The 26,050-nt window shown below is 35.6% G+C and overlaps 1 pseudogene; it reads right to left on the reverse strand.

Moving 5' to 3' along the window:
• Positions 1-21,885, reverse strand: part of LOC103659027 — an 82,023-nt pseudogene extending 60,138 nt beyond the window's left edge.
• Between the last annotated feature and the right edge of the window lie 4,165 nt (positions 21,886-26,050).

Genomic DNA, 26,050 nt, shown 5'->3' on the forward strand with positions numbered 1-26,050 from the left:
CATAGGGGTGCATGTATCTTTACAATTAGTGTTTTTATTTTCTTCATGTAAATACCCAAAGTGGAATTACTGGGTTGTCTGCTATTTCTATTTTTAATTTTTTGAGTAACTTCCATACTGACTCTACCAATTTGCATCCCCACCAATAATAGACAAGAGTTTATTTTCTTCCACATCCTTGCCAACATTTGTTATTTCTGGTCTTTTTGATACTCACCATTCTGACTGGTGTGAGGCAATATCTCGTTGTGGTTTTGATTTGTATTTCCCTGATGATAAGTGATGCTGAGCATCTTTTGTGTGTGTGTGTTAGCCATCTGGATAACTTTTTTGGAAACATGTTTATTCAAGTCATCTTTCCATTTTTAATTGGATTATCTGGGGGGGAGTTGGTACTGAGTTTTTAAAAATATTTTGAACATAAGCCCTAATCAAATATATGATGTGCAATTATTTTTTCCCATTCAGTAGGTCACCTTTTAGTTTTGTTGGTGGCTTCTTTTGCTGTGCAAAAGCTTTTTAGTTTGATGACTCTTATTGTTATTTATGCTTTTGTTTCTCTTGCCTGAGGAGACAGATCCAGAAAAATATTGCTAAGTCCAATGGCCAAGAGATTATTGCCTATGTATTCTCTCCAGAATTTTATGGTTTCAGGTCTAACATTTAGATCTTTAACCCATTTTTAATTTGTTCTGTGTCTGGTGTGAAAATGTGATCCAGTTTCACTCTTTTGCATAGAGCTGTCCAGTTTTCCTAGCACTATTTGTTGAAAAGACTGTCTTTTCTCTATTGCATATTCTTGCCTTCTTTGTCATAGATTAACTGACTATAAGCATGGATTTATTTCTGTACTCTATTCTGTTCCATTTATCTATGTATCTATTTTTCTGCACATGCCATACTGTTCTGATTGCCATAGTTTTGTAGTATAGTTTGAAATCTAGGATTGTGATACCTCCAGTTTTTTTTTCTCAAGACTGCTTAAGCTGTTTCAGGGTATTTGATTTCAAACAAATTTTAGGATTGTTTTACTTATGTGAAAACTGCCATTGGTATTTTGACAGGGATTGCTTTGAATCTGTAGGTTACTTTGCTTGGTATTAATAATTTAACAATATTAACTTTTCTAATATGTGAGCGTGGTGTATCTTTCCATTTGTGGCATCTTCAATTTCTTTCATCAGTGTCTTACAGTTTTCAGAGTACAGTTCCTTCATCTTCTTAGTTAAATTTCTTCCTGGGTATTTTTTTTTTTTTTTTTTGCAATAATTGTAAATGAATTTATTGTCCTGATTCCTCTTTTTGCTACTTTGTTGTTAGTGTATAAAAGTGCAACTGATTTCTGTTAATCTTATACCCTGCAACTTTACTGAATTCATTTATTACCGCTAATGATTTTTTTGGTAAAGTCTTTAAGTTTTTCTATATATACTTTCATGCCCTCTGCAAATAGTGACAGTTTTACTTCTTTCTTACCAAAATGAATGTCTTTTATTTCTTTTTCTTGTCTGATGGCTATGGCTAGGACTTGTAGTACTGTGCTGAATAAAAGTGGTCAGTACAGATACCTTTGTCTTTTCTTGATCTTAGAGGAAAAGTTTCAGCTTTTTACCGTTGAGTATGATGTTAGCTGTAGGTTTGTCACATATGACATATATTATGTTGAGATAAGTTCCCTCTAAATCTCAAGAGTTTTTATCATGAATAAATATTGAATTTTATCAGATGCAATTTCTGTATCTATTAAGATGATTATATGATTTTCATCTTTCAATATGTTAATGTGCTTTATCACATTGATTTGTGGATATTGAACCATCCTTGCATCCCTGCAATAAATCCCACTTGATTATGGTGAATTATCCTTTTAATATATTACTGAGTTTAGTTTGCTAATATTTTGTTGAGGATTTTTGCATCTATGTTCATTAGGAATTATGGCCTGTAACTTTCTTCTTTTTATAGTGTCTTTGTCTAGTTTTTGTATCAGGGTGATGCTGGCCTTGTAGAATGAATTTGGTAGCATCTCTTCCTTTTCTATTTTTTTGGAATAGTTTGAGGAGAATAGGTATTAACTCTTTAAATGTTTAGTGGAATTAATCTGTGAAGCCATCAGGTCTTGGACTTACATTTGGGAATTTTTTGATTACCTATATAATTTTGTTATTAGTAATCATTCTATTCACATTTTCTATTTCTTCCTGATTCAGTCTTAAATATTGTATATTTCTATTCCATTTCTTCTATCTTGCCTGCTTTGTTGACATACACTATTTCATAGTTTTCTCATAATCCTCTGTAGTTCTGTGATGTCCTATGTAACTTCTCTTCTTTCATGTCTGATTTTACATAGCTGAATCCTCTCCTTTTTATGATAAATCTGGCTAAAGGTTTATCAGTTTTTTTCTTTTCAAGGAACCATCTTTTAGATCTTTTCAGTTTTGTTTCTGTCTTTATTTCATTTATTTCTGCTCTGATCTTTATTATTGTCATCCTTGCACTGACTTTGGACTTTGTTCTTTTCTTTTTTTCTAGTTCCTTCAGGTATGAGGTTTGATTGAGATTTTTTTGTTTGTTTCTTGAGATAGGCCTATATTACTATAAACTTTCCTTTTAGAACTGCTTTTATTGTGTCTCAAAGATTTTGAACTGTGCTACCATTTTCATTTGTCTCCAATTTTTCTTTTCTGATTTCTTTTTAACCCTTTGGTTTTTTAGTAGTGTACTGTTTAGGGCTCAAACGTCTGTATTTTTTAGGGTTTTTTCCCCTTATAATTGATTTCTAATTTCATACCACTGTGGTTGGAAAAAATTCTTGATAAGATTTCAATCTTAAATATATTGAGACTGATTTTTGTGGTCCACCATGTAATCTGTTTTGGAGAATGTTCCATGTATACTTAGAAAGAATGTGGGATTCTGCTTTTTTGGGGGTGGAATGTTCTGTAAGTATGTTAAATCAGTCTGGTCTAATGTGTCATTCAAAGCCAATGTTTTCTTGAGTCTCTGTCTGGATGACTTATGCATTGATGCAAGTGGGGATGTTAAAGTCCCCTATTATTGTATTACTGTCAGTTTCTCCCTTTGTTTGCTAATACTTGCTTTATATATTTAAACCATGTTGGGTTTATAGATATTATAGATATTTATAATTGTTCTGTCTTCTTGTTGGATTGATTTCTTTATCATTATGTAGTGCCCTTCTTTGTCCCCTATTACAATCTATTTTGTGTTAGTCTGTTTTGTCTAATGTAAGTATTGGTGCTGAAGCATTTTTTTCTTTTATTTTCAGGGAATTTTTTTTTTCCCCAGCTCTTTATTTGTGGTCTATATGTCTTTAGGTCTGAAGTAAGTCTTTTAAAGGCAGTGTATAGGTGGGTGTCACTTTAAGTTTTTTTGTTTGGAGCATTAGTTCATTTACACAAAAAGGAATTATTGATAGGTATGTATTTATTGCCATTTTGTTAATTGTTTTCTGGTTGTTCTCTGTTCCTTTTTCTCTTGTTTTGTGACTAATAATTTTCTTTAGTATTCTTGGATTCTTTTCTTTTTGTGTATCTATTATAGGTTTTTGTTTTGTGGCTATCATGAGGTTCATATATAACATCCTAATTGTATAGCAGTCTCTATTAAGTAGATGGTCGTTTAAGTTCAAACACATTCTGGAAGCACTATATCTTATCCCCACTCCACATTTTGTAGATATGACGCCATATATATATATATATTTTTTTTTTTAAATTTTTTTTTTAATTTTTTTTTTTTGAGAGTAGTTGACACACAATGTTGCATTAGTTTCCGATATACAGCATAGTGATTCAAATTTATACATTATGCCAGGCTCACGACAAGTAGAGTTACCATCTGTCACCATACAGTGCTATTATAATATCATTGACTTTATTCCCTATGTGATGCATTTTATTCTCGTGACTTATTTATTAGATAACTGGAAGTGTGTATCTCCCACTCCCCTCCACCCATTTTGCCCATCTCTCTATCCCCACCCCTCTGGCACTATCAGTTCTCTGTATTTTATGATGTCATATTTTATATCTTTTTATGAATACCTAAAGTAATTTTTTAGATATAATTGATCTTACTACTTTTGTCTTAACCTTTATGCTAACTTTATAATAATTGATCTACTACCTTTGTAATATGTTTGCCTTTACCAGTGAAATTTTTTCTTTTTCATAATTTTCTTCTAGTTATGGACTTTTCTTCTAGTATGAACTTTTCTGCATAAATAAGTCCCATTAACATATCTTGTAAGGTTAGTTTTACAGTGATAACTCCTTTAACTTTTGTCTGAGAGATTCTTTACATTGCTTTCAATTCTGAATGATATTTCTGGGTAGAGTATTTCTGGTTGTACAGTTTTCCTTTCACCACTTTGAATATATTCCATGCCCTTCTGGTCTGCATAATTTCTTCTGAGAAATCAGCTTGTAGTCCTAAGGAATTTCCATTGTGCATAAGTAGTTGCTGATTATCAGATTCTGTCTTTAATTTTTGTCATTTTAATGATTATGTGTCCTTGGATTTATTTTGTTTGGGGCTTTCTGTTCTTCCTGGACCTGGATGTCTATTTCTTCTTTCAGGTTAGGGAGGTTTTCAACTATTATTTCTTTAAGTTTTCTTTCCGTCTCTCTCTCTTTTTTCTTCGGAGAAATGTGAATGTTAGTATGCTTAAATTGTGACAGAGGTCCCTTAACTTATGCTAATTTTTTCCCCTCTTATTGCCATTCAGCTTGGGTACTCTCCATTACCCTGTTTTCCAGCTTTTGACTTATTATTATGCATCCTCTAATCTGCTTTTGACTCCTTCTTGTATATTTTTCATTGCATTTGTTGTCTTCTTTAACTTTGGTTATTTCTTTTATTTATAGATGTATTCTATATCTTTGCTGAAGTTCTAACCAAATTCATCTACTCTTCCCTCAAATCTGGTGAACATCTTACTGACTATTACTCTGAACTCTTTGTCACATAAATTGCTTATCTCCATTTCATTTAGTTCTTTTTCTGAAGTTCTGTCTTGTTCTTTTGTTTGAAGCCTATTACTCTATTCATTACATTTGTTTGTATTTTTTCTATGAATTCAGTGAAACATCTACCTCCCCAGGCTTGATAGAATGGCTTTGTTCAGGAATGTTCCCTCTGTATACTGCATGTGCCCGGTGGCTTTGGGTGGCTGGCTGAAGGTATAGTAGCCATAGGCTGGGTTTCTGGTGCACTCTTTCGATACTCTGGTGGGACTGCTGGAACTGGGATGGGCAAATTCTGGGTGGTCCTGGGTTGCCAGCATGGGAACCTCCCTGGCTGGACAGTTGGAGCTGTAGCATGTGTCTTCCCAGGCACTCTTTGGTGCTCCACACTAAAACAGCCCTGGTGGGATGGCTGGAGCTAAAGAGGTGTGGTCTGGGGGTCCCTGGGGCACTCCATGCAGACAGCGCACTTTCAGGACAACTGGAGCTGAAATAGATGTGGGACTGGGTTTCTGGGGTGCTCTGTGCCAGGGCCTCCATGGAAGGATGCCTGGAGCTGAGGTGGACTTGGGTTGGAGCCTCCCAGGGTGGCTCATGCTCAGACATTCTTGGTGAGATGGCTAGAACTGTGGTGGGTACAGTACTGGGGTGTCCTTGTGAACTGCACTGATACTGTCTTTGTGGGACATCTGGAGCTTGGATGGGCAAGGGTGGAAGGCCATTTTGTGACCGCTAGAATCGGTACGGTTAAGGAGCCCCAGGCTCAGTGAGGTAGCAGGCTGGCTAAAGCACCCTTTTGCATTATCACAGTGGTGGGAGAACATTCACAGTGGTGCTCTCCAGCATCTCTGACCAGGGAGAGTTTCAAAAGTTACTACATCCTGTTTGGTGGATTATCGAGGCTTAGTAAATGGATTTCGTTCACTTATAGTCTGTTTGACCTTTAAACTGCATGTGTTTGTGTGTGTGTGTGTGTGTGTGTGTGTGTGTGTGTGTGTGTGTGTGTTTTCTATGCCCCAGGGTGGGCAAATCTGAACTTGAGTCCCTCAGTGATATCCTTCTCTACTGCTGTTTGTAGCTTGTGGCATGGAGTTCCTGTTACTACCCTGTCTCCATCTCGCCTGCCATTCTCTCTTTGGTTCCTCTGTCCTTTTTTCTGTAGAAACTGTTTAATCAGGCTACTGTTGTTCTTCAGAGGAAATTTCTCTGTAGGTAGGTATAGATTTGGTATGTCCTGGGAAGAAATGAGTTATGGGTCTTTATGTCACCCTCTTGAATGCTGTCTGACAAAAATTTTTGGAAAAGTTTCCAGAGAAACAATTTAGCATGATTATTTTACCAAATGTCTCAATAGTGACATAAATATTTTACATACAGCCTAAAGAAAATCTTGTGGAAGGAAAAAAGAAGGTGGGGGGAGGCAAACTATAAGAGACTATTAACTATAGAGAACAGTTTTTCTCCTGTTATTGGCTTCTTGTTTCATATCATTGTGGTTGAAAAGACACTTGATACCATTTTAACCTTTTAAAATTTACTAAGACTTGCTTTGTGATCTAGCATATGATCTGTCCTTGATAATGTTCCGTGTGCATTGGAGAAGAATATGTATTCTGGTGGTATTGGATAGAATGCTATATATATGTGTGTGTGTTAGTTCCTTTGGTCTAAAGTGTTCAAGTTCAGTGTCTCCATATTGATATTCTGTTGGGATTATCTATCCATTGCTGTAAGTGGGAATTGCACTCTCCTCCTATTTCTGTATTCTGGTCTCTTTCTCCTTTCAGATCTGTATTTGCTTAATAAGTTTAGGTCTCTGATGTGGGTGCATATGTATGTACAATTGTTACATTCTTTTCCTGGATTGATCCTTTTGTTATTGTATAATGAGTTTCTTTCTCTCTTTATACAGTTTTTGACTTAGTCTGTTTCGTCTGATACAAGAATAAAAGTTACCTCTTCTGTCTTCTGGTTTCCATTTGCGTGGAGTATCTTTTTCCATCTCTCTACTTTCAGCTTATATGTTTCCTTAACTATAAAGTGAGTCTCTTGTAGGCAGCGTATTGTTGAGTCTTGTTTTTTAATCCATTTAGCCACGCTGGGTCTTTTCATTAGAGTATTGAATCTATTTACATTTAAAGTCATTATTGATAGCTGAGGACTTATTAATGCCTTCATGTTGAGTTTTGGCTGTTTTGTACTTCCCTTGTTTTTTTCTTTCTCGCTGCCTTTTTTGGTGAATTGATAACTGTCCATATAGTTACGCTTTGATCTTCTTTCTATTTTGTGTATCTATTATAGATTTTTGCCTGGTAGTTACCATGAGGCTTATATGATACCTATTCTAGATATAACAGTCTATTTTAAGCTAGCCACTTAAGGGAGTCCTTGGGCAGACAGGACTGGTACCTGGGTCAGCAAATGCTTAAGTCCTCACAGGCTGGGCATTGTCCCTCTGGGTCCGGCCTGATGCTGGTATGCTACAGGAGCCTCGGTCTGTGGGAGCCTTTCTGGAGTCAGAGACTTAAGGGACTTGTCTAGTCCTGGGACAGGCCAGAAGCCTCAGTCTGTGGGAACTGGTCTGTCACTGGGACAGGCCAGGAGCCTGGTTTCCTGAGAGCCAGTCTAGATGCTATGTTTTTGGAGGTCAGCTGTTGGGGTGGCCTAGCTGCCTGGGTCTCCAGGGGCCTGCCTGGGGTCACAGGGGTAGGTTTGGTGCTGGAGTAGAGCTAGAGCCTCTGCAATCAGGGTTTTGGGGGGCTAGATCAGCACTGGGGTAGGCCAGGAGACAAAGACATTGGAGACAGCCTGGTACAAGTGAGGGCCAGTGCTGGGGTCTGTGATGAATTTAGGGGCTCACTTCATTTTTCCTCCCCCTTTGGGAGTGTGTCTCCTTCCACACTGGCCTGCCCAGGCTTGGGGAGATGTGATGGGGTAATGCGAAACTATGTTTTCTATCCTCTTCAAAGTGTCTTTTATTATTTCTGTTCTTCACCCAGGTACTGTCAACCCTTACCTGGAAGCCTTAACTCCTGTGAAGGTATTTTTGTTTTTGGGTAGTTACTCAAATGGTATTTCTGGGAGGGGCTGAGTGCCTGAAAGTTCTATACAGCCATGTTGCTGATACCACACAAAAGCAGTTCTAAGAAGGAGGTTTGTAGTAATAAATTTCCACACTGAGAAAAAAGAATCTCAACCTAACTTTACACCTCAAGGAACTATAAAAAGAAAGACAACCTAAGCCCAAAGTTAGAACAAGGAAGGAAATAAGAAAGATTCTTGCAGAAATAAATGAAATAAATGTTAGAAAAAATATCAACAAAACTAAGAGTTGGTTTTTTGAATGATTTTTAAAAATTAAAAACCTTTTGCTAGACTAAGAAAAAAAGACTTAAGTACATTTAACTATAAATTAAAGAGGAGATGTTACAACTGATACTAAAGAAATTCAAAGGGTCTTAAGAGACTACTTTCAAAGATTACGTGCCAAAAAATTGTATAACCAAGAAGAAATCACAATTTTTTTTCAAAAAACCAAAACATACCAAGACTGAATCATGAAGAAACAGAAAATCTGAACAAACCAATAAAGAGTAAGGTGATTGAATCAGTAACCAAAAACCTCCCAACACAAGTCCAGGACCAGGTAAATTCTACCAAACATTTAAAGAAGCATTGCCAATCTTTCTCAGACTCTTTAAAACAAAACAAAACAAAACAAAAAAAACCACAATAAACCACAAGAAAACAAACAAAAAAAAAACCCAGAGGGAACACTCCACACTGATCTTATGAGTCCAGGATTACCCTCATACCAAAGCCAGGTAAGGGCACTGGAAGAAGAAGAAGAAAAAAATTTCCAAGCTAATGTCTTGGATAAACACAGATGCAAAAATTTTAGGGAAAAAAAAATCTAACAAAGTTAAATGGCACATTAAAAAGAAAATACACCATCATCAAATGGTACTTATTTCTGAAATGCAAGGTTCATCATACATATATCAAGAAAGGGATATACTCTGTTAAGAAGATGAAGGATGGAAATTATATGATCACCTCAATAGATGCAAGAAAAGCATTTGACAAAATTCAATATTCAACATAAAACTCTCAACAATTAGGTATAGAAGGAATGTACCTCAAAATAATAAAGAGCATATGTGATATAAGACCACTGGTAATAATCAAACTCATGCTTTTTCTTTAAGATCAGGAACAAGACAAGGGGTGCCCACACTCAACACTTCTATTCAACGAAATACCAGAAGTCTTAGCCAGAACAGTTACACCACAAAAAGGAAAAAAAAAAAAAAAATCCAAATCTGAAATGAAGAAGGAAAATTGTCTCTGTTTCCAGATGACATCTTATATATAGAAAACCCTAAGATCCTATGAAAAAAAACGTTCATACTAATGAATGAATTTAGTGAAGTTGCAGCATACAAAAATCAGTTGCATTTCTATACACTAACTGTGCACTATTTGAAAAAGAAATAATCCCATTTACAATAGCATCAAAAAGAATGAAATACTTAGAAATAAATTTAACCAAGGAGGTAAAATATCTGTATGCTGAAAACTATAATACAATGATGAAAGAAATTGAAGAAGACACAAATAAATGGACATTTATCTCATGTTCGTGGATTAGAAGAATTAATATCGTTAAAATGTCCACAGCATCCAAAATGATCTACAGAAGAAATATGGTCACTATCAAAATTCCAGTGGTATTTTTCACAGAAATAGGAAATCAATCCTAAAATTGGTATGTAACCACAAAAGACTATGAGTAGCCAAAACAATCTTGTGAAAGAAGAACAAAGCTGGAGGCATCACGCTACTGATTTCAAAATTATATTACAAAATTATAATAAAGTAATATGGTTCTAGCAGAAAAACAGACATATAGAGACCAAACAGAATTGGAAGCTTAGAAATAAACTCATACATGTATGGTTCAAATAATCTTTCATAAGTGCACCAAGATTACACAATGGGGGAAAGAAGAGTTTCTTAAATGGTATTTATAGAATTGGATATTCATACATGGATGAAATTAGATCTCCATCTTACTTCACTCACAGAAATGAACTTGAGATGGATTAAAAACTTAAACATAAGACCTAAAACTATAAAACTCATAGGAAAAAAAAAAGCTTCTGGACTTTTGGCAATGATTTTTTGGATAGGACACCAAAAAACATAAGCATCAAAAGCTAAAATAAGTGGGAGTACATCAAACTGAAAACTTCTGTACAGAAAAGCAACATGAAGAAAATGAAGAGGCACCCTCTGGAATGGAAGACAGGATTTGCAAACCCTGTGTCTGAGAAGTGGTTAATATTAAAAAAATATAAGGAACTCCTGTAACTGAATAGCAGCAAAAACAAATAATCCAATGAAAAAGTAGTCAAAGAACATGCGTAGGCATTTTTCCAAAGAAGTCATACTGCCCATGGGCATATGAAAAGTGTTAACTGTCACAAATTATCATATAAAAGCAAATTAAGATTATAGTGAGATTACTTCACATCTGCTATGTTGGTATTTATCTATCAAAAAGACCAGAGACGACAAGTGTTGTCAAGGATGTGGAGAAAAGGGAACGATTGTGCACTGTTGGTGGGAATGTAAATTGGTACGGTCATGGAAAACAGTAATGGAGTTTTCTCCAAAAATTATACCTAGAATTACCATATGATCGAGCAAGCCCAATCTGGGTATATATCCAAAATAAATGAAATCATTATCCTGAAGAGATATCTGTGCTCCCATGTTCATTGCAGCATCATTCATAATACCCAAGATATGAAAACAATGTAAATGTTCATTGATGGATGAATGGATGAAATACATGTAATGTATAAATGTTATTCAGTCTTTAAAAAAGAAATCATGCCATTTTCAGCAATATGGATGAACCTGGAGGCCATTATGTTAAGTGAAGTAAAGCAGATAGAGAAAAACAAATACTGTATGATCTCACTTATGTGGAATGTAAAAAAAAAAAAATCAAACTTGGGGCACCTAGGTGGTTCAGTTGGTTAAGCGTCCAACTTTTGAGTTTGGCTCAGGTCATGATCTCAGGGTCCTGGAATCAAGCCCCAAGTCCGGGCTCCCCGTTCAGTGGAGAGTCTGCTTGTGTCCGTCTCCATCTGTCCCTCCCCCTGCTCACCCTCTCTCTCAAATAAATAAATAAATATTTAAAAAAATCTACCAGAAACAGAAAGTAGAATTTAGATTGCCAGGGTCTGAGGTGGGGGGGGGGTAGATGGGGAGATACTGGTCAAAGTGTACAAACTTTCATTTATGAGATGAGCTAGTTCTGAGTCTCTTACGTATAGCATGATGACTATAATTAATACTGCATTATATAATTGAAGTTTGGTAAGGGAATAGATGCAGAGTACTCTTACCACACACACAGTAACTATGTGAGATGAGGGATGTGTTAATTAGCTTGATTGTAGTAATCATTTAAAAATGTATACAAATGTTAAATCATCATGTTTGTGCTTCTGAAATATATTTTATTTTTATTTGTTAATTATACCTAATAAAGCTGGGGAAAAAACCCATAGCACCTAATTTAAGAATTCTAGAGGAATAAAAACAAAAGCAATGGACCTTAGCTTTCTCTTGAATGTAATAAAAGTGATCCACAGGAACAGTGAAACCTCTACACAATATCTGTGGATTTTGTCTGGAGATTTTCAGGTGGTGGTGTAGCTCTTATGCCATGCGTATTTTTCCTTGGCTAACCTGTAAAGATAGTCATGCCTTTTTGATGGCTCATTTTGCTTAAGGAGAAACCTAATAAAATGATCCAATACCTAAAATAGAGGGACACCTGGGTAGCTTAGTTGGTTAAGCCTATGACTCTTGATCTCAGCTCAGGTCTTGATCTCAGAGTCATGAGTTCAAGCCCTGCATTGGGCTCTACGCTGGGCTTGGAGCCTATTTAAAAAAAAAAAATAGTTGAACACATGATGTTTGTTCAAACTTTTAAAAAATCTTTTAGACATTAAAACAAAATTTTATAAGTGCTTTAGACTTGCACACCTATCAGTTTATGATGAAGTCTACTCTCTCATAATATTCCGGAGAAAGGATATTATAACCTTTTCACTGAAAAAGAAGGACCTCTCATAAAAAGAGAGTTCCGATGTCCTCATGCAAAAAGGAGAGAGTAAGAGATTGAGCCAAACAAACAAATGAACAAAAAACTTGCTTGATCCCACAAACCTGAATGTACTTATTGATGAGATCAAGAATTGAACCTGTTCCAAAGGTACCTATGTAGTACACTCATATAATTACTTCAAGGTCATTCTAACTTACTGTTGCGACTGGGCGTGAATCCTCTTTTTAATTTTTGCACTTTCAGAGTTAATAAACAGAATATGTCTATGACATATTTTTAACCTTCATGTGAGCTGGTATTGTGAAAGTAGAGAGAGGTAAATGCAGCTTGCAAAATACTTTCTCAAAATAGGATTTTCCTAATATTAACGATCTTTACACTGGCTCCCAGTCATAGTAAAGTAAGCAAGGAGGGATTAAACAGCCTCAGTTTCTTTTTAAAGTGTAGCAGTTGTCATATGTCTAAATTAGGCATTGGGATTGTTACTTTCTTTTTAAAAGATAACAGTTAGTGCAATAATGAATCACATTAGTGCCTCACCAAAGGGAGTTAGATACTGCTATGAGGAAAAGCCCCTAGGGAGTTTGACGCATATTCCCAATCTCTGATTTTTGATGAAAGGTAAGAGGTCTGCCTGAGAAAGGCTTTCCCAGTGGGCATCCCAGTCAATAAGGCAGGTTAAACGATGGAGAATATTAACTGAGATGGGGTTGAAAGAAGTTGTTTTGCTCATTTTATATATACCATGTCCTATTCATATTTTTTAATTAATTTTTTAAAAGATTTTATTTATTTATTTGACAGAGAGGCAGCAAGAGAGGGAATACAAGCAGGGGAAGTGAGAGAGGGAGAAACAGGCTTCCTGCTGAGCAGGGAGCCCAATGCAGGGCTCGGTCCCAGAACGCTGGGATCATGACCTGAGCTGAAGGCAGACACTTAACGACTGAGCCACCCAGGTGCCCCTAATTTTTTAAATTAACATATAATGTTTGTTTCAGAGGTACAGGTCTGTGACTCATCAGTCTTACACAACACCCACTGCTCAGCCCAACATATACCCTCCCCAATGCCCATCACCCAGCTACCCCATCTCTCCAGCCTCCTCCCCTCCAGCAACCCTCAATTTGTTTCCTAAGATTGAGAATCTCTCATGGCTTGTCTCCCTGTCCGGCCTCATTTTGTTTCATTTTTCCTCTCTTCCCCTCTGATCCTCTGCTTTTTTCGTAAATTCTACATATCAGTGAAATCATATGATAATTGTCTTCCTCTGATTGGCTTATTTTGCTTAGCATAATACCCCCTACTTCCACCCACCTCGTTGCAAATGGCAAGATTTTTTTTGATGGCTGTGTAATATTCCATTATATATATATATATATGTATATATATATATGTGTGTGTGTGTGTGTATATATATACACACACATACTTCTTTTTTTATCCATTCATCTGTTGATGAACATCTGGGCTCTTTCCATAGTTTGGCTGTTGTGGACATAAATTTTACTGCTGTTGACTCATTTCTAAATACTTGTGTATGTTTTGATATGAAAAATCAGGACTGCTTTTAATAGTATTTAATAGTAATTTAATAGTATTTTGACTGTGGTCAATTTGTTTAAACTTTCAAGCCTTTATTGTTTCATATGTGAAATGAGGATTAAAATATCTTTGTGTATTTAAAAGGCTGTGAGTGTGAAATCAGGTGATGTAATAGAAATATTTTATAGGCAGAAAGGCACTGTATGTGTTTTAAGTAATAGTGTTCATGTGTAATCAAAAGGACTTAAGCATACCATACTTGCTAAAGTCTCTATTCAAATGTGATTTATGGAATGAGGATTTTATCTCCATTTGAAACGTGTCTCTGAACTTACAGTTTGGTAACAACAACAGTTGCCTGTCATGTGATTCTCTGCCTAATAGCATAGTAAGTGGGTAGAATTGAAATTTTGTACATGGCCCCCAAGCCCTGTGTGCATCTGACCACACTCATTTTTTTGTCCTGAGGCTATCAACCACTCCGGTAAGCCACACTGGCCTTTGTCTAGTGTTTACAACAAGGTTGTTCCCACTTCAGAAAGGGATTTTAGTTGGAATTTCCTCTTGACATGTTTTTCTGCCAGATTATCACATGATTTGCTCTTCATTTGATTTACACGCCTACTAAAATGCCATCTCTTTGGCCAACTCTTCCTTTGTCATTCAACTAACGTTTTCCTCTCCCAACCCATGCACTTTACTCTCTGTTCTCTTGCTGTGCTTTATCTTACTCCTAACACTTATCCTTATCTGGCATCATATATATATTTCTTAAACCTTAGGCATTGTTTTTTATTTTATTTTGGACTTTTCAAGGGTCTCTTTCCTCTCTACAAGGGAGTCATTAGAAGGTAGAGAATTCAATAGCTATCCCGTGCCTTTTATAAAATGCATCCCAGGATCCTAAACAGTGCATCCACCAAGAAGGTGCATGATAAGTGTTGAAAGAAAGCAATTAGGAAAGGAGAGGAAAAAAGGGGGACAGGGGAGGACAGGAGAAAGGGATGGACACATTCCAGCTATACAACTTGGTCATCAGTGCTAGTGTTTTCCCATAGCCTAAAATACTGTTTCAGTATTTGGATCTTACTTTCAGAGTATCTATAGCTTATAAATATGCTCTGACTTTTGAGATTGCCTTATATATACCTATTTATTCATACATTTAAAAAACAGATTTATAGAGATAGATATATAATCTTTTTCTGTTATACATACCTTCATGTGTGTGATTGCTATCCTTTATTTCACTACATTAAAGCTAGTGGGGCATACAGCTGCTGTATATTTTCATTGCACATCAGCAAGAACCAAAAAAATTGTCAATACTACAACAAAAAGCTGCACTGTGATGGTCATTTCCCCCTCAGTATATTAATGGTGGGTGATTTTTATTGCTGGCATTGCTGCTTGTCTACTTATCCTTCGGTAGGACTAGCAGGCAGCGTTATTATAGCTGTCCACAAAAGCTGATTGTGAATTGATGGTAATGTGCACCTTAGTGAAACAATTAATGGAGATCCATTTCTATTAAATTTACTGGTTATGTTCCATAGCAAATACATTTTTATAGTGAATTAATAAGTTGGCAGCTAATAGATAGATTATTAACATTGCTATTTAGGTTTGAAATAATTAGTCTGGAGACCACAGTGGTAATTATTGCCATACAATGTTCCCATAGCTCTCTTCTTCTCTAGAGATAAAGATTTCATTTGTGAGGATCAATCACTAGACTTACTCACTGCGGTCTAATGAAATAAGTATTAAATAATTACAATATTTCATCACTTGCTGAGGTTGAGAGCTCGTCTGGAATTGAAATTACTTTCTGATTTGCAATAAGCATTGGTCTCAGTTACAGGTAGATTTGAAGTCTCGTTATCCCTTGCTACATAAAAGGAAACACTTCTCAGCATTTACTCTCCCTTTTATGTGGCATATGTTAACATGTCATGCATCTTGTTTTGTGTGCCATACTCCCCCTGCCTTAATATTCCTTGAATCACTTCATTAAAAAAGAAAAATCTTATTTTCTAGACATCTCCCCAATACCATATTGAAAACTTGAATCAACTTGAGAACTTTAAAACAAATGACACGAGTCTTGAATTTTTGTTAGCTGTCTACTGTTAAAAAGAAAATTCAGAGAGCTTTACTTGATATGAGTATTTTATTGAGTGAGCGAGAATCTATTCAAGAGCCAGGATACTTCAAACTCAAAACTGGTATGAAACTCAGGCATGATGTTACTGGGTGGCTTATAGAGTGAAAATGAGGAAGTTTAACCTTTACAAGAATTTGTTATTGCAATGGGGGTTTCCAGACAGCAGGGTATTGGTTAAAAGTGATTATCTGGTACCATTTGGGGAAGATGACTTAAGTTTCTTTTGTGATTATCAGAGAAATTTATAAGAAATAACCCAAGTCTTGCTAATGTTCCTAAAATAAGCTGGATTTCATGTTGCTTACATGGCTTAAATGTTCTGTCTGCTTGGAGGATTGCCGAGCCTGGTTTCCATTTTATTTTAAAACTACTAAATGCTGTGTACTTCTTCTTTCCTCGCTTATCTGTACGATCTAGAGTAAAACAACTTTTCTTAAGTCAAATGACATAGTTTTTCTTAATTATATTGATTTAAAGATCAAAGCAATACTTGAAATGACTCAGTTTAAGTTTTCATATTAGATGTAAAGTTCTAAGCATAATTTTCTTATTTCTTTAAAGGATGTCCTTTTATTAATGCTATGATGTTGATGATTCTCTAGTGATTTTTGTAGGAAAAGTGTTTCATATGTATGTTTCCTAACACTAGTAATGAATTTTTGTTTGTAAATCTTTTAATTTACTGAGAAGCATTTGAAGTACCAAATATTTTCCACTGGGGTTCATTTTGTGTCAAAATAGAACAATTTGATCCACGTATGAAGATACTTTAAAAGTTTTCTTCAGATCTTAGAGCTTAAATTTAGTATTCTCTTTTCCACAGAAATACATTGCCAAAGCAAATCCATAGAATTAGATGATAATGAAATATAACGAACAGAGTAATATTTTTCTTACCTGAAATGCCATTCTGATTTATGGGAATACGCTGTTTTAATATTTTTCTATTCCTTCTCAAATGTTATGATGTGTGCTCTCTCTTTTATCTGTTTTATCCCAGGATAACATTTCCAGCTGAGAGCAAGGCAATGAAGTCCATCTATACTAGAGAAAATTTATGTGCCCGTGGATTTCATAACCCTCTCAGAGTATCATGACTCCACAAAATGTAAAAGCCACTACTCTAGATGGTGTATAGAATTTTGTGTATGATTTAGGGGTTTACTTATTTACCAGAGCCCGTTTATATTTAGGTGTATTTTTATTTGGTCATATGAAGTTTTCCAGCATTATGTCATCCATATGAAAGCTCAAGATTATAACATCATTTTTCTTGCAGACTGGAAAGAAGATTGCATTTAACCTTCTATTTAGAATCCCACTTTTGCTGTAATCAAGCTATTAACGGCTTGTCACTCCTCCAAAAATAGCAGGGTCACTATTGGGCAATAAGAGAATTCATGTAATTTTCTAAGGTTATCGGTTGTGGGTCTTTTTCTTGAATGTCTCAAAATAATGTAGTAAAGATGATCAGTCGGTTTTTGAACTATGAAGAGGTCAGCTCAAAATATGACAGTGATTATAACATCATTTCAGTGATTATAACATCATGAGTGTAAGTTGTCAACAAGATAATGATATTAACAAAACTTTAATTTAAAACACTTCAGTATGAAGCTGTAAAAAAGCAGGTTCCCACTGATGTCAAGCCTCTTTTCTAGGGGAAATTAATTTCAATGAACTTTTGTTTATTTTTATGCTGGTAGGCAGTGCTACAAAAATGGTTGTTGATTCCTCTATGCTTATGGTGCCAGTGGAAGAGAATCTCTTGTTGTCCACTCTAATAATGTACTCTGAATCTAGTACTCTGACTCTTGCTAGAAGACTGTTTCCATGGTTATCCCCATCATTTCTGTATCCTATTCCTCTTTTTTTTTTTTTTAGATTATAAAATGCTCTTCTTCTATCATAAAAATATATAGTCTCTAATGCCACATTCTCTCTAGTTCTCAGCCTTCATCTCTTCACACCTGAGTTTCTTGAAGATGCAATTTATTATCTTTGATTTTTCATCTGAATTCACTCCTCACATTAGCTGACCAGGAGAGCCTTAAAGGTCCTCTCATCCTGATTAAACTGCACGCAGGCTTCTTTCTGACTCTAGGCCCCTAACTTCCCTTCTCTTAGAACACTTATTTCAGAAAAATTGTAATTGTCCATTCTTTCTCTCCCTTTGAGGTGTAAATCTTTTTTTTTTCTTTTTTAAGCCCCACTTTACAACCCAGGATTGTCTGGGAGCCATCCCTTTGAAATTTAATCATCAAGGATGGTAGAGCCCCTGTCCACCAATTTGTGCAGAAGAATAGGAAGCTAACTTTGGTAGGCTCCTTGCTACAAGTTGTAAAACTTGAAGGTAGGAGAAAATTTACTTTTTTTTTTTTTTTTTGCGCAAAGCCACTTGGCAAACACAGGTGGCCTAAGATCCCCTACCCCAGCTCTTAAAACTCTTCAGTGCTTCATTTCAGGGGAGTTGACCTTGGACTGAGTGTGACCCTCTTTCCTTAATGCAATAGCCTTGAATAAAGTCTTCCTTATCTGTTTAACTTTGTCCACTACTTTTTTTGTTTTGATGCAGTATATTCTCCAAGCAATTCTCTTTATCTTCTTTCACTAAGATTACAAATTTGCTCTTAATGAAGACGGTTTTTTTAAACCTTTCATTGACTGATGTCTCCAGAACTATTCATTACTGATAACCATGACCTCCTTCTCAAAATTAGATCAAAGCTCTTTAACCTGTCCCAATACTGTTACTGATTTGGTAGCTCTTTAGCTGTCTCATAGCTGTGGCTAATCCCTATGTATTAATCTATTCTCTGTACATCTCTCTTTGGTTGATGTCAAATATATTTCAACTTCCAAGTACATGCTTATGGTTCTGCAGTATTATTTTTCAGGCCATACTCCTCTTGAGTTGCTACACTGTATTTGAGCTGCTTTCATATATCTCCACCTCATGCTTCATAAGCCTCTTAGAACTTTAATTCATCTTGGAACTTCATTTCACAGTCTTTTTAACATTCTTTCACTGGATGAGTGCCCAGCTCTGCACACAGCTGGCCAAGCCAATAACTGGGTGTTGACCTAGAGTGCATTAATTAATGTATTTATTCAAGTACAGAGGAGGTGGCTAATACATTTGGTTGACTAAAATAATACATAGATGCTATTTTATAAAGTCTTATAGGTTTTTATCCAACTTCGTATATTCCCTCTGAATGATCGCCAGGAAGTAAGATATAACCAGATGAGCACAGCTATAAAAAAAAATTTGCCTGGGGAGGGAGAAGCTGTAACTTGATGATCAGTCCGTTTTTGAACTATGAAGAGGTCAGCTCAAAATATGACAGTGATTATAACATCATTTCAGTTTATTAATGGGTACAATATACTCAATATTAGGACAAACATTTTCTGTAAAAAGACGGATAATAAATATTTTAGGCTTTGTATGCCAAGAGGCAACACTGAAAATATTATGTTGGTCCTTATAGCATCATTTAAAATGTAGTCATATAAAAATGTAAAAAAATACTTTAATCCCACCAGTCATATAAAAACATACAGGAACCAGATTTATCCCATAAGCCATAGCTTGCAAACCCATGCTCTGTAACATTATAAATTAGAATATCAAATTCATGGTGCAGTGAGCCTGACTAAACTTTAAAAAAATAAATTCCCAAATTATACACCAAGTAACCCCCAATGATGGTGTAGGGGTGTGTGTGTGTGTGTGTGTGTGTGTGTGTGTGTGTGTGTGTGTTTTGCTGTGTTCAGAATTTTTCATTGGGACCTAGTAGTTTGAGTATCTGTACTTAATGTTTAGTCCTCTTAGTGTTACAGTTTCTTGGTAGATGTAATTGGTAAGGAACTAAGTAAATTATTTCATTGCATTTTCACTGTAATTGTATGTGAGCAGCTGATCATTACATGGAAATGAGATTAATTACGTTTATTTCTTGTCATTTAGAGAGAAGGTGGTGCTAGTTTGATTGGTAGATGGTAGAAAAAATGGCCATATTTGCATTTATCATCTTATTTATAATGTAAGTGTCATTCAGAAAAGGTGTTTGTAAATTATTGGCTATGTTTGTAAGTTTTGGGGGATTTGTTTGAGACACTGTTGCTGGACAAGAAGCCTTGCTAATGATTGCTAATTCTTCTGCATGTCTCAAGTTCAGTTAATCCAAGAGAATCCATTCAGTTGGTTGAAAAACCATCATACTGGATCAAACATTTTTATTAAAGTTTAATCCTCTTTTTTTTTTTTTTTTAAATAGATCATCCCAAAAAATCTAATGCCAGTCTCTAGTCCAGCATTTATAGTCAGGGGCAGGGGGGCGGGCAGGTCATGACTGATCACTGTTCGTAATTACTCACCAGTGGTTGTTAGTGTAGCAGGTACTCAGGCTTTTGTAGTTCAAATCAGTGAAAAATACACATAAGCTTTGGCCCGAATAAGGCTTGTCCACACATTTGTAATTTTTACTCTGAGTTATTGAAGAGAGATCAATGAAACTCAAAATCTTTTTGATTGTTCAAGTTTTAAAATGACTGTGTTCAGTAAAGATTCAGCCAAATCTGGTGCAATAATCAGGAGAGTTGCAGATACACAATGGAATACTTCAGAAATATGACATCACTTAAGCATAATATCACTCTCAAGATGGCTTGATTTTGGTTTGAATTCCAGATTGTTTTACAACATAGTCTTGTTCGTTCTGTTCCTTGAATGCAAATTGAGACCCACTGATCCATGCTGCTAGCGATTTTAAATATTTCATATTCACAAATGAACCTGTTGGTTAAAAAAACTGGTTTTTCTTCCTATTTTAGACTGAACCGATTCTTAAATCAGTATATGCTATAATAATAAAATTTAGGAAATTAAGAGTGGGTATGTTTCATATGCAAAGGAAGTTTCTTTTTGCAACACTTATTTTGAGGAGAGGTGACCAAGTCAAGTAGATAAAAGATTATTTCAGATGTATGCCTCATTTTCTTAGCCTATGAAATTAGGAAGTTGAGCTATGTGAATTATAAGATTCATTCTAAAAGAGAAACAAGAGTGGAAAGGGGTACAGTTTCCTCCCTCCAGTTGTCTAAAATAAATTTCATTTGATAGTTAGAAAAAAAGAATATTATGGAAAATAAGATCACTATTAACATGAATACCAGTGTTCTTTGGTGTAAGTTGTTTTTTTTTTTTTCTTTTCCTCTTTATGGCCTTTTTGCTAATGGAATGAATTGTCTAGGACATACATTCAAAGTTACAGCCTATTTTTCCCTCCATTTTAGATTAATGACCTCTATTGAGGATTTTTTTTTTTGGGGGGGGGGAGAGAAAACTACCAGCAGACTTCAGTATGTACCTCAGAATACCCTGGCATCAAGGCAAGGATATGCCACTTGCAAAACAAAATCTTCAAACTTTACTATTTTTATCTGTTGGTAAGAGAGGGACATCCTGAGACACACGTAACTCATGGCTTAGGCATTAGGAAGATGTATGAGATATGAGGGAGCAATACACGATTGCTTTGAAAGTGTTGAAACTCAGGAAACCCATGAAGAAAATATGACTCTGGGGATATAAACATAAACATTTTAGAATGGAAAAACTCTGACTTTTAGAGGAAGATGCCCCTCAGGTTTTCTAGATAGTTTCTGCAAATGGCTGCCATATCCATGGCATCCCATGGAGAGTTTATGCTCTGCTGGGTATAACCCCTGGTGACAGACTCATGGTTTTTCTCTGAGTGCCACCTGCTGCAAACTCTAAATAATATATGACTTCAAATTCTAAGCTGTATATTTGCCATTAACTTTATAGGATGAACATATATCAGAGCAAGGAGAAGGAACAGGGTTTAGACAGCATGATTTATTTTTGAGTTTTGCAACTCAGTTGTGATTAATATATGTGCAGCAGCTGGCTTTTAATATAAAATACAATTTAAACTTTAGAGATCTATTAACCAAAGAGCCATGATTGGCATTACCTGCAGGTATGCCATTCCAGGAAGTGACGTCATGGTTACAGAATACAACAGATCACTTCTGAATATATGTTGTAAACTTCTGGACAACATATTAAGGTGTTTTGCCCATTTTTATAGGCTACTTTGATGCCCATTGTCGTACTATTTATCTTCAAGTGACAAATTAGTTGAAGATAAATATGAACTCTGTTATATAATTGCTTCCTTCCATTTACCAAGTGCCCTTAACAACTGGATTGTAGAAAATCCAAGCCATTCTCACAGCATGGCAGGTTAAAGCCCCAGGAAGCTCAGTAGCATTCTGAGTAATGACAGCCTTAACCACCACTTATAGCCATCAAGGGTATTGAGCTCTGACCATGGGGAATTCATCTTTCCAAGTGTAACATAAACTACTTAACACTTTGCCAGATGAACAGATAAGTGACGGGTGAGTTTTACTGCAATTTACAATATATATTGACACTGCGAACTCCGTTTTTATCATTAATATTTGTAGGCATATTTATTTCTTCAAGTGTGTTAGTTGTGAAGAGATGATGTCAGCTGTTACGATTTTTCTTTACACAGAGAAATGCTTGATAAAAAAAAATAGCATAAAACTCCAGGAAGAATAATTTGTTACTGTGCATTTTTTTTTTTTTTTGGACTGTCAAACGTCCATCTTATTTATGAGATCTTTTGCTTCTGTGACTCAGACAATAAAAGATGGAAGGAAAAGTTGTTTTCTGGGATTTATACCTTACAGGAGAAAAGTCTCTAATATTTTACACAAGAGTTACACATAAGAGTTTCTTCAGAACCTTTTAAAAAGACACTCCAGGAAACCTCATCTGTAGATACTCAGTTTTAGTGGATCTAGCTGAAGTGAAACCAAGAAGCTGACTGGTAACATCTCTTTTCTCAGAATGATTCTGATGAGGGGTGCCTGGGTGACTCAGTTGTTAAGCGTCTGCCTTCGGCTCAGGGCGTGATCCCAGGGTCCTGGGATTGAGCCCCACATCGGGCTCCCTGCTCCGCTGGGAGCCTGCTTCTTCCTCTCCCACTCTGCCTGCTTGTGTTCTTCTCTTGCTGGCTATCTCTCTCTCTGTCAAATAGACAAATAAAAAATCTTAAAAAAAAATGATTCTGATGAAAATGCTACTGAGGGGGAAAATGTGGAAAATTCTAGAAGCAATAGTACTTGATCTAATTAAATAATTCAGTCATTAATTTATTCTTCCAACCATTAATTTAGGAGATATTTATTAAAAGCCTGGGGTTAGTACCTCAATATAAGTTTATATAATGTTCATGTTGGAATAAATCAAAGGGTACAATCTCCTTATTTTTTGAAAAAAGAATAAGGTGAAGTGGACTTAACTGAAATAACACTAGTTACCCAAACCCCAGAATGCCAGTTTAGTTAATAAATGTCTGCTTTTACTCCAAATTTATTGGCTATAAAATACAAATTTTCTTCCTGAATCCACAGATAATATAGTAAGACTCAGAATATTAAATCAAGCAAGTATTAGACTCCATAAACGTTGAAGGTACATTGTTTAGCTTTGGCCTGAGATATAGGTCTCTTTATTATAAGGAAGCTTTTTTCACTCAGAAAAACAGGCGATAAACACCAGAGATTTGCTTATTACTAGGAGCTCTTTTTCAGTTTTTTCCATATTTTAAAAAACTGTAAAATTTTAGATCTCATTTTTTAAATTATAAGGAATTAGAACTATGGTCCCCATAATAGACTGGGAAAGTTAATATGATTTTCTTTATAGAAGTAGAGTAATATCCTGAAGAACAGAAGAGAAAGACTTGGTTATTTTTGCAGGCAAGCAAGCAAACAAAATAGACAAAAAGAAAAACCCACAGTTTGTAGCTGTTCTGGCTATGTTAAATGAAGAAAATCTATTAATCTTCTGTTTAGTAAACTTTTGCTTAATAAGTCCAATCACAAGAAATGTATGCAAAAGTCATCTGTCATTTTAAGCCTCCATAGTTTCCTCTTACCTGTGACATTCAGAAAACTATTCTGTCCCACCTCTCACGGACCATTTCTGTGGTTTTTGTTCTTAGCATTTTAAGAATTTCCTGGTTTTAGGCCAGTTGATTACTTTTTTTTTAAACAACCAGTTTAATACATTATTTCTTGTCAGAGCATCAGAAAATAATATGTGTATATGCAGATACATGGAATTATCCAACTGATTGTTTATCAAGGATGTAAAAGCACAGGTGGGAGCTAATTGAGTACATGCTGAGTAATTATCAGTGGAAATGAGTTTGGCCATTTTCTTTTTGCACTGGTAAATTTAAACAATATTGTTGAGTAAATATTGATACTATATTTGTGCATTCATTAAAGTGCAAAAGCTTCTCATTTTAATTCCAAGGGCATGGATTAGAAGGAAAGGATTAGATGGAAGCACCCTGCAGCATAAATGTGTTCATGGGTTGGATAAACTCTTTTTAAGTAGGATCTGATTTGCAAAGGAATCTCTATATACTCTTGTCGATCCTAAGATGATTTGACTGTTTAGGGATGAGAGAACCAATCCCTGGTTGAATATGAGTAGAAATAACTTCAGCTTGTAATTTCTTGATAAATAGAATTTTTTCATGGCATTATTTACAGATAATAACTTGTCAATTGATTATTTGTCTTTTAGATAGGTAGCTGTAATAATTAACCATTCTTAAATTAATAGCCATTTTAAGTTTTCCTCTAGGTCTTAAAAATATAATTGCTTTTCAAATTTAGAACCATAGTGTTACAGTTGCTTTACAAAATGTGGCCATCTACTAGCACCAAATCTTACAGTACATTGTTAATATTGCATAAGCATATTTGCATTTATTTTAAAATATATTTGAAATAAAACGCCTATTACATTCCTCTTTTTTAGAGGAAAATGTAGGTACTACCCAAGATAGGGTTCAACAAAGAGCACCTTTTTCAGAAGACTGCAATGAATAAAGACAGTATCACAATGAGGAAAATGATGTGCTTAGAATAATGTATCCTAAACCCACTGCTACCTTCAAAATGGGTGGGACTGCAGAGATCGCAGTCTCTTTTTGTATGAAGGGGAGATGTTTTAATATTTTCAAACTAAGCAAGGTGACATAAAGATTATTAAAATTATACAAATATTTTAAGAGTGGAAGCAAGGAAAGGAAACATACAAAGAAATTGATAGTATGGCTATTACTTATGTACTTGCTTTTCCATCATTCAGTGGCTTGGGCCCTGGCCCTGGCATCAGACATGATTCCTCATGCTAGATTTTACCTCTGCCTGTGCTAAACATTCATTTCCGCATCTAGCCTTGTTAAAAGAGCCAGGGTAACATGTTTCTCAGTGAGAAGTAGCAGCATACATGAATCTTATTCCCTGTACCATCACCTTTCTGTGCAGATTTGGAGATCAGGTCCAGGTTGCTTGGGTGGCACTACCCTTCTCTCAACTTGAGTATACACGGTGACCACACATCTTGGGGAAGTGTATTGCTCTTCTTGACAAATGAAGAAAAAGAATCTTACAGTCTGAGGGCAAATGTGAGCAATATGTGGGTTCTTGAGCAAATAATGAAGGAGGCAAAAGAAAGATTCTGAACATCTACGCTTTTTTTTATATAAAGATTTTATTTATTTATTTGACAGAGAGAGAGAGATAGCCAGCGAGAGAGGGAACACAAGCAGGGGGAGTGGGAGAGGAAGAAGCAGGCTCCCAGTGCTCGCAGCAGAGCAGGGAGCCTGATGTGATGCTTGATCCCAGGACTCTGGGATCAGGCCCTGAGCCGAAGGCAGACACTTAATGACTGAGCCACCCAGGCGCCCCATCTGCTACGCCTTTAAGAATCTTTCCAAGTCTCATCCTTTCGTAATACTTTTACGAAGACAAATTTTTCTTTGATTTTGTGAGTATCATATCTTTATTTTTCAATATAAACGTTCTTAGGCACACACCTTGGTAAAACCAGCTCTAGGTCACAAATGCCCAGCAATATCACTCCTCTTTTTCCCTTTTCATTTCTTATGTAAATTGTTAAATTCTGGTCTTAAACTGCACCCACATAAGTTGTCACTGTGATTCGGTTTTAATTCGGCTAACATTTACCACTTCCGGCTAATTTGTCAAGTTCTTTATTGGACCCAATTATAAAATTCTAATTTTCAAGGCTTTTGTAGCCCAAAATAGGGCTAT

This window comes from Ursus maritimus, unplaced genomic scaffold (assembly GCF_017311325.1).
Source record: "Ursus maritimus isolate PB19 unplaced genomic scaffold, ASM1731132v1 scaffold_3, whole genome shotgun sequence".
In the NCBI taxonomy this organism is placed as follows: domain Eukaryota; kingdom Metazoa; phylum Chordata; class Mammalia; order Carnivora; family Ursidae; genus Ursus; species Ursus maritimus.